This window comes from Struthio camelus, chromosome 2 (genome assembly GCF_040807025.1).
Source record: "Struthio camelus isolate bStrCam1 chromosome 2, bStrCam1.hap1, whole genome shotgun sequence".
In the NCBI taxonomy this organism is placed as follows: domain Eukaryota; kingdom Metazoa; phylum Chordata; class Aves; order Struthioniformes; family Struthionidae; genus Struthio; species Struthio camelus.
Window position 1 is genome coordinate 44,197,125 of NC_090943.1, and position 7,180 is coordinate 44,204,304.

The following is a 7,180-nucleotide window of genomic DNA, read 5'->3' on the forward strand; positions in this document are numbered from 1 at the left end:
GCAGAGCGGCGGTAATGGATCAGAATATCAGTTGCTGTAAGGTCATTGAGGCTGCGCTGAGGGCCTGTATCTCACTCTTTGTGTAATACTGGTCCTTTTAGCCAGGTGGATGAATTGCTTTTTCCTGGTGCACTTTATTCCCTACAGTTAGCAACAGGCTTTTGGGGGGAGGGAGGGGGGCAATTTGCTTCATTAAAATAGGTAGTAATTCAAACACCTTCATTACATTTCAAGAAAATAATCTTGTAACTGAAAAAAATGTAAGTCATTTAGGTTTCAGCATAAACAGTCTTAGAGCAAAGTTAGAAGAAAGTCAGCCGGACAAATAGCATACAAAGGCAAAGTTATGGTTGCTTTTTTTTTCCTGTTTAGTTTCCTAGTTTGAACTGTTTACTACTTCAGGAGATAAGCTTCTTCAGGAAATGCTGTATCTATTGTTGTTTAAAAAAAAAGACAAAAAAACCTATGACTATCAATACAGGAAAAGCAACAGCAAAAAAACTTTCCATCTTCTCTGCATGTTTTCTGTGGTGGCATTTTTGTCTTTCTGAACCCCGGGTGAGCACGGTGTGCCGTGAGGCACAGCCGTGGGCCGTTCCAGGGCCCGGGAGGCTCCTTTGGAATAGCCCTTTGCAGCTTTAGCCACAATGCGTTGCACAGGCCATGGGTGATTTTTTCCTGATTTTTCCCTCTCTTGCTGTGAGAGCTTCACCATAGCAAATGGGGGAGAAAAAAGCTTTCAAGTCAAAACGTGATTGCATTTCCGCGCCCCCCCCCCCCCTTCACTTTCCAAGCCCACACTCCCTGTTTGGAGTCGATGTTTTAGGGACAGGAGTGAGAAGTATTTTTAACTAGTTGTATGAAGCTGACTAGACTGAACGGGGATCTTGTCCTCACCAGAATACCTTCTCTCTGTAGTGCATGCTACGAGGAAATGGTGCGTTGTGCAAGGAAAATAAAAGTATTAGTGTAGCTGTGTGGAAGTATAAACTGATGAGGGTGTGGGCAGTTCCCTCATCCTCAGGTCTGGTGAACCACTGGCTGTATGTGGGGTGGGAGGGAATAAACATTGACAACAACCACAGAGCACTTTGATTGCAGAAACAGTTGGTAAAAGGAAATAATTCCTTTTCTTTTATGAGTACAGCAAGCAGCTTCCAGAGCCTTAATCATTGAATACATCTTTTTTTTTTTCTTCTTTTTTTAAGATTGAAGTACAAACAGATTGTAGAGCGGGGAGGAAGGGGGAGAGGAACATCCTGGTATTTATAGAGCCTAGATTTTCTATTTATAGAGATGCCCACCTTTGGCAACAGACTCAGTGGCAGAGGGCAGTTTGGAAAACCTTTGTTTAGTCTCTTCCGGTCTGCAGAAGAGCCTCTGTGCCTGCCTGGGGAAGGGATCTCAGGTGATTAGGGGTAGAGCTACATGCTTCAAATTGGGGGTGTCTAGTTTTGAAGGTCCCTTCTCTCTGCCTACCCCCAGTATCTCAGCTTGAAAAGATCGTATCCTGAATTATTTTCATGCAAATACATCAGGGCCTACTTACCCAGGGGTACGAAGGTGAAAAGGCAATTACAGTGTGTTAAAAGCCCACTTGACCCAGAAGTTGCAGCTCAAAATGAAGCACATCTACAGAGGCCTCCTGGGTTACTGTGGTACAACACCTCTTTTCCTTTGTGTGTGATGCAGGCAGGCAGGCAGGCAGCCCTCAATTAGTTACAAGACAAGGTAGTTGCTGTCTTGTTTTTTCATTTGCCTAATGGAGTTACTCAAAACTGTGTGTGAAGCATTAGAAGCAGTGATGCTTTTTAAAATGAGGCTCACACCAATGCCCCGTTGTATGCCACTTTGGCAGTGTCAGTAGCCTAGCTACGTTAATCAAGCTGGTCCCCTTCACACAATCACAGAACGGTTGAGGTTGGAAGGGACCTCTGGAGATCATCTAGTCCAACCTCCCTTGCTCAAGCAGGGTCCTCTAGAGCATATTGCCCAGGATCGTGTCCAGGCAGGTTTTTCAATATCTCCAGGGAAGGAGACTCCACAGCTTCTCTGGGCAACCTGCTCTGTCACCCTCGCAGTCAAGAAGTTTTTCCTCACGTTCAGACGGAACTGCCTGTGTTTCAGTTTGTGCCCGTTGCCTCTTGTCCTGTCGCTGGGCACCACGGAGAAGAGTCTGGCCCCATCCTCTTGACCACCCTCCCTTCAGATACTTGTACGCATTGATCAGATCTCCTCTCAGCCTTTCTCCAGACTTTCTGTCTTGTCTCCAGCACCTGGAATTCCTGAAGGCTGGCCTTAGCAGTAAAGATTGAAGCAAAAAAGGTACAACAGCCTTTGCGTATAAGCTCAGCCAAGCCAATGCAGAACTCCTGGCCTGGGTTATTTGCCAGCTGAGGGTACACAGAGAAAGCTGCAGAGCTTTCCTCTGGGTCTCGAGGGGGCCTTGAAAGCAGAGCTGAAGGGTGTATCTGACATGCTGGAGGCTGGCTTGGTTGCTGCATAGCCCCAGAGTATGAGAGGATCTCCAGGAGACTCTCAGGTACTCCCAGATCCCTCCCTCTGCCACTGTGGCCCAAATGCAGGTGCAGGAGCCCCAGGAAGCAACCCAGGTCTGTGCACAAATGTGACAGCCTGATGGCCAACTTCTCCTCTGCACAACATGCTAGGAAAGAGAAAACACGTGGCCCAGTGGCCACTTAACGTGTGCACCAGCATCCCTAGTGGCAGGTGACACAAATTATCCAGCTACACATTTCCACGGAGTCTGAACTAGCACTTAGGCTGGATCCTTATGGTGCTTACCTAGAGCACAGATGGGTCCCTGCCACATGGAGGCTTTTCTCTTTTCACCTGTTTATCCTTGCTCCATAGCAACAGCCATAACCTCCTCACACAGTGTTTAATGGTGTGCGCATGCGTGCGTGTGTGTGTGCGCGCATGCACGTATGTGTGTGGCAGCCCTGTTTCCTACTGCGCAGTGTGTGTTTGCCCCTGCGTGCCTGCTCACAGGCTTCCTCGTGTTGCTGTTTTGGCACATGGCCAATCCGATCCCTGTAATGTCTGCAGGGGAGCATCTGTCCTGTTAGTCCCTTTATAAGAGTATAAGCCAAATTGCTGCGTTAATGCATCAGCAAACAAACAAATGCTAGTTCTTACATTTTACCAGGGGAATTTAGTCATAATTATTTACTTACAGTCATTTGCTGTGTGCCTAGCAAAGAGGCAGCGCTAAAATAACGACATACCATGAAACCCAGTTCTGTCACTTAATAGCTACTTTTTTTTCCCCCATTTATCGGCACACAGCAAGTTCTGTGGTAAATTTGAGCACAGGAGTACTGTTTTTCTTACAGATGCTTCACCACACAAGATGTTCCTACCTTGGTATCTAAGATGAAGCGTGGGGGGGGGGGGGGGGCACTTTTCAACTCCGCTGTAAATAAAAATTTGGAAGTGGCTAACTTCCTGGGAATTCTGCATAGGGCTGTTCTTACGGAGGCGCCTTGCATGAACGTGGGTGGGCTGCATTAAAATACTGCTGCAAATAGGCAGGAATTACCTGGCACCTGCAGTCTAAAAATCCTTGGCATAGCCAGCAGGCCGCAGGGAGCAGGGCAGAGCTCAGCTTTTGTTCCTGCGCTGGGGGTTGTTAGCTTCCTGCAGCTGCCCTGTGGTCCCACAAGCCTGGTGCAAACTTAAAATTTAAGAGCATAACTCTGGCCCTGAAAAACCTTCTGACGTACTTGAACCTCGACAAAAAAAAGCGTCATTCATGTTCACAGGGTTGGAGGACAAGACAAACGTGGGATGGGTGGGGATAATAGGGTAAGGTGATTATCACTGCAACTAGTAATTATTTTCAAATCGCGGGGAAGATCCCTGTCTTTGCTTCTTCCTAGCCTCCAGGTTTCTGGAAGTATGTAACCAGGTCAGAATCTTTAAAAATAATTCTGGAGCTGAAGAGTTAAGTTCTCACAAGCTCTAATGTCCACGTTGTGCTTTTCTGTGATGTGCCTCTCCAGTCGTGGCTTGGCCTTCAACATACTCGGCACAAACCTCTGGTAGTTGCTACACTAAGCATTTGCTCTGCTTGTTTGCCCCATCCTGCCAAAAATGGCCAGAAACATCCAGTGCTATTAGAATTATAGCAGGGCTAAGCTTGCCTTAGTCCAGCAACAGCTACCTTGCTTAGTCCGAGCATTTCTTTAGAAGTAAAACAAAACTACAGCACCCCTCCATACTAGGGCACAGCTTTGCTTGCTTGTCCACATATGTATGCAGCCAAATACACTCATTATCACATGTTTACTGATAGCGGCAAGTGCCTCTTGTCTTTGAAACCTGCATAATTGAGGCTCTGTTGCTAGTTCAGACAAGTGAGCTAGCTATAATACTTTGCACTTGACAAACCACCTGATGTCTACTGACTGCTGAGGTTTCCATGGAGTCCTGCTGGGGCGCAGCTGTATTTCTGTGTTGGTGCTCTCCCAAATCAGCCGCATTACGGATACTGTAGTGCACACTCGGGCTCAGCACTGGTGTTGTTGGCCTGGGGATTTGGGGGTGCACTCAGGGGTGCGTTGCTACCTCAGGCAGCAGCATCACAGCCTTGGAGCCTGCAGTATTGTCCTGACTAGCCAGTCACGGAGTGGAAAGACCTGACCTACGGTGACCACATTGTTATGGGTTGCATTCCCAAAGCGGTTGCTGCTATGGCCTAAAATGATAAACTTGTCTTACAAAGGTGAGGCCTAGAACAAAACAGTTGAGTGGTATTCTTTGTTCTGTCCTTGACTTGCTATGTGCTCTCGGGCACGTCGTGTACCCATGCGCTGCCTTAGCTTCCCTTTCTGCGTAACACAATGCTTCTCACACGTGAATACTGTGGGCTTTCATTCAGCTATGTCAGTAAAGTGCTGAGAGAGCCTTTACAGGAGCCTTTATACTTTCCGAAGTGCTGAAAAGCTGCTACATACTACCAAGATACCTTCCAGTGCTGGAACCAATAGCAAGCAGTTGGGGTTTTCTCTCCTCTGAGAGAAAAGATGTAACAGAGAGCAAGACTCCAGTGGCTCAACTTATTACAACACTAGGAATTTAATTCAGCCTAAAAGAGAAAGTCTTGGAAATGATGCTTCTCATACGAATAAAGGCTAATCATAATAACAACACAAAAAAGAAGGGGGGTTGTGTAATTTGCTGACTTCACCTTAACCCTGATGTTACGGTTCTGAATGAACCATTTGGGTTTGTACCTCCCTGGAAAGAACCACAGACAGTATGTTTCCGTCACATTTCCTCTTAATACAGGTATGACCACAGCCTTCCCCATGTTGAGACTAGTTCTTATTCAAAAGTCTGGTTCAGTGTCTGTGTTCTAGCTTTGAATGGGTAAATGTCTCCCAAAAGAGCCTAAGAAAGTGCTATATACAGATAGCTGCTGGCCTGAATTCACACATCAAATCACAGCTCAAATTCTTGGAAATTTCAGTCTTACAGAAACCAAATCATTTGTTAGGACCTCTTTCAGAGCATGTTGACAGAATAAACACTGTTGAGCCTGCACATGGCAGGTTAAGAGAGTATCATACTCCCTCCTTCCTTCCTCCTCCTCTTTACCCAGCAGCTGTCCATTCTGCGTCTCCACCAGACGTTGCTGTCCCCACAACAGAGACACTGGGCTCCAGCGCTGGATGTGCCTCCACTGCGTCAGTACAAAAGCCAATAATCTAGCTGAAACCCATCTTCATCCACCAGTTTAAACTAAGCAGCTGGATGTTGCTCCAGCGTGGCTGAAGCTGAGGCTGCAAACTCGATCCACTCATTCCATTTGGCTGCTGCTGCGAGAGAGGCTTTTCTCTCCCTGAGTGGGTGACCTGGCCAGCCTGGACCACAAACATCTTTAACCACGGAGCAAGATTTGTTAATGCCTGCTAAAGCCCAAAGTCTAGAAACTAGCTGCTCAGGGCTGAATAAACTACTTCAAAGGATAAAATACTTGTCCGCAGGTAGGCCACCTGCCTCTGCACAGCTGTGCCCCATTAGCTGACTGCGAAGGCACTGCAGAAGACCACACTTTGCCCAGTGCACAGCGAGGCTCTCTGCTCAGACTCAAGACTACTGTGGCAGCCCCCTTCTGCAAGCCTCTAGGTGGTGGTCCAAAAGTGAGTGTGACAGAGGAAAATACAAATACCAGGGAGCGAGCAGGGGCAAAAACCCAGCAGATAAATGGCATTCCCTGAACCTCTAATCTTAAAATGTAGATTCCAGAAACTTAGCTTCATGATGTGTCGGGGGCGCTGTGTACCAGAAGACGATATGGAGCAGCAACAAAGTATCCCCTCAGTGCCAGAAGCCCTGGGAAAGTGCGCATAATATGAAGACTTGTGTCAGTGCCAAGACGGGCAGGTGCCCGTGAGCTATCAGAATGCAGATATTGAAACTAGGACAAGGACGTGAGAGAGGGAAGATAATCTTAATGCAGAACGCGGCTTTTAGTAATGTAGCAAAGCAACTTTAATCAGTAAACACAGCTGTATTCTTACATAATAAGGGTCCGGTATATAAGAGAGGACGAAATATGAAATAAATAATCTTGCTTCACCATACGCAAGGTTCGTGTCTTTCATCCCCACAAATGGCGCCCGAACAGGGACTTGAAGAGTGAAATCCGGTGGGGAGCCCAGCTGAACTCGATAGAGGCTGCGCAGCATTTTTTACAATCGCCTTCACGGAAGGTAAGCAGCTGGGAACATGGGGAATTCTGTATCAGCAGAATATAAATCTGCGTACAAGGTTAGGCAGCGTTTTTTAGAAAAACGGCAAGTAACTGTAAAGGAAGAAAAATTAAAGGAGCTTTTAATTTGGATCTCGGCGCATGTCGAAGAAGCTAATACAAGTAATATGTATAGTAAGGGGACTTGGGATACCATTGGGGTGTGTTTGTGGAATGCTGCAACCTCGGACGATCCCGTCGCCCCTTCTTTGTTAACTACCTGGCGACCTATATTTACCGCGTTAGATCAGAATCACCAAGAAAGTATGCAGAAGGCGGCTAAGACACCTTCTGCTCCTCCTATGCAGGGCAGTGAATCTGCGGACCCATTTGACCCTGGCCCTGTAGACCCTGAGAAAGAACCAGATCTATTCCCTCCGCAAACTCCTGAACCTGTTATAC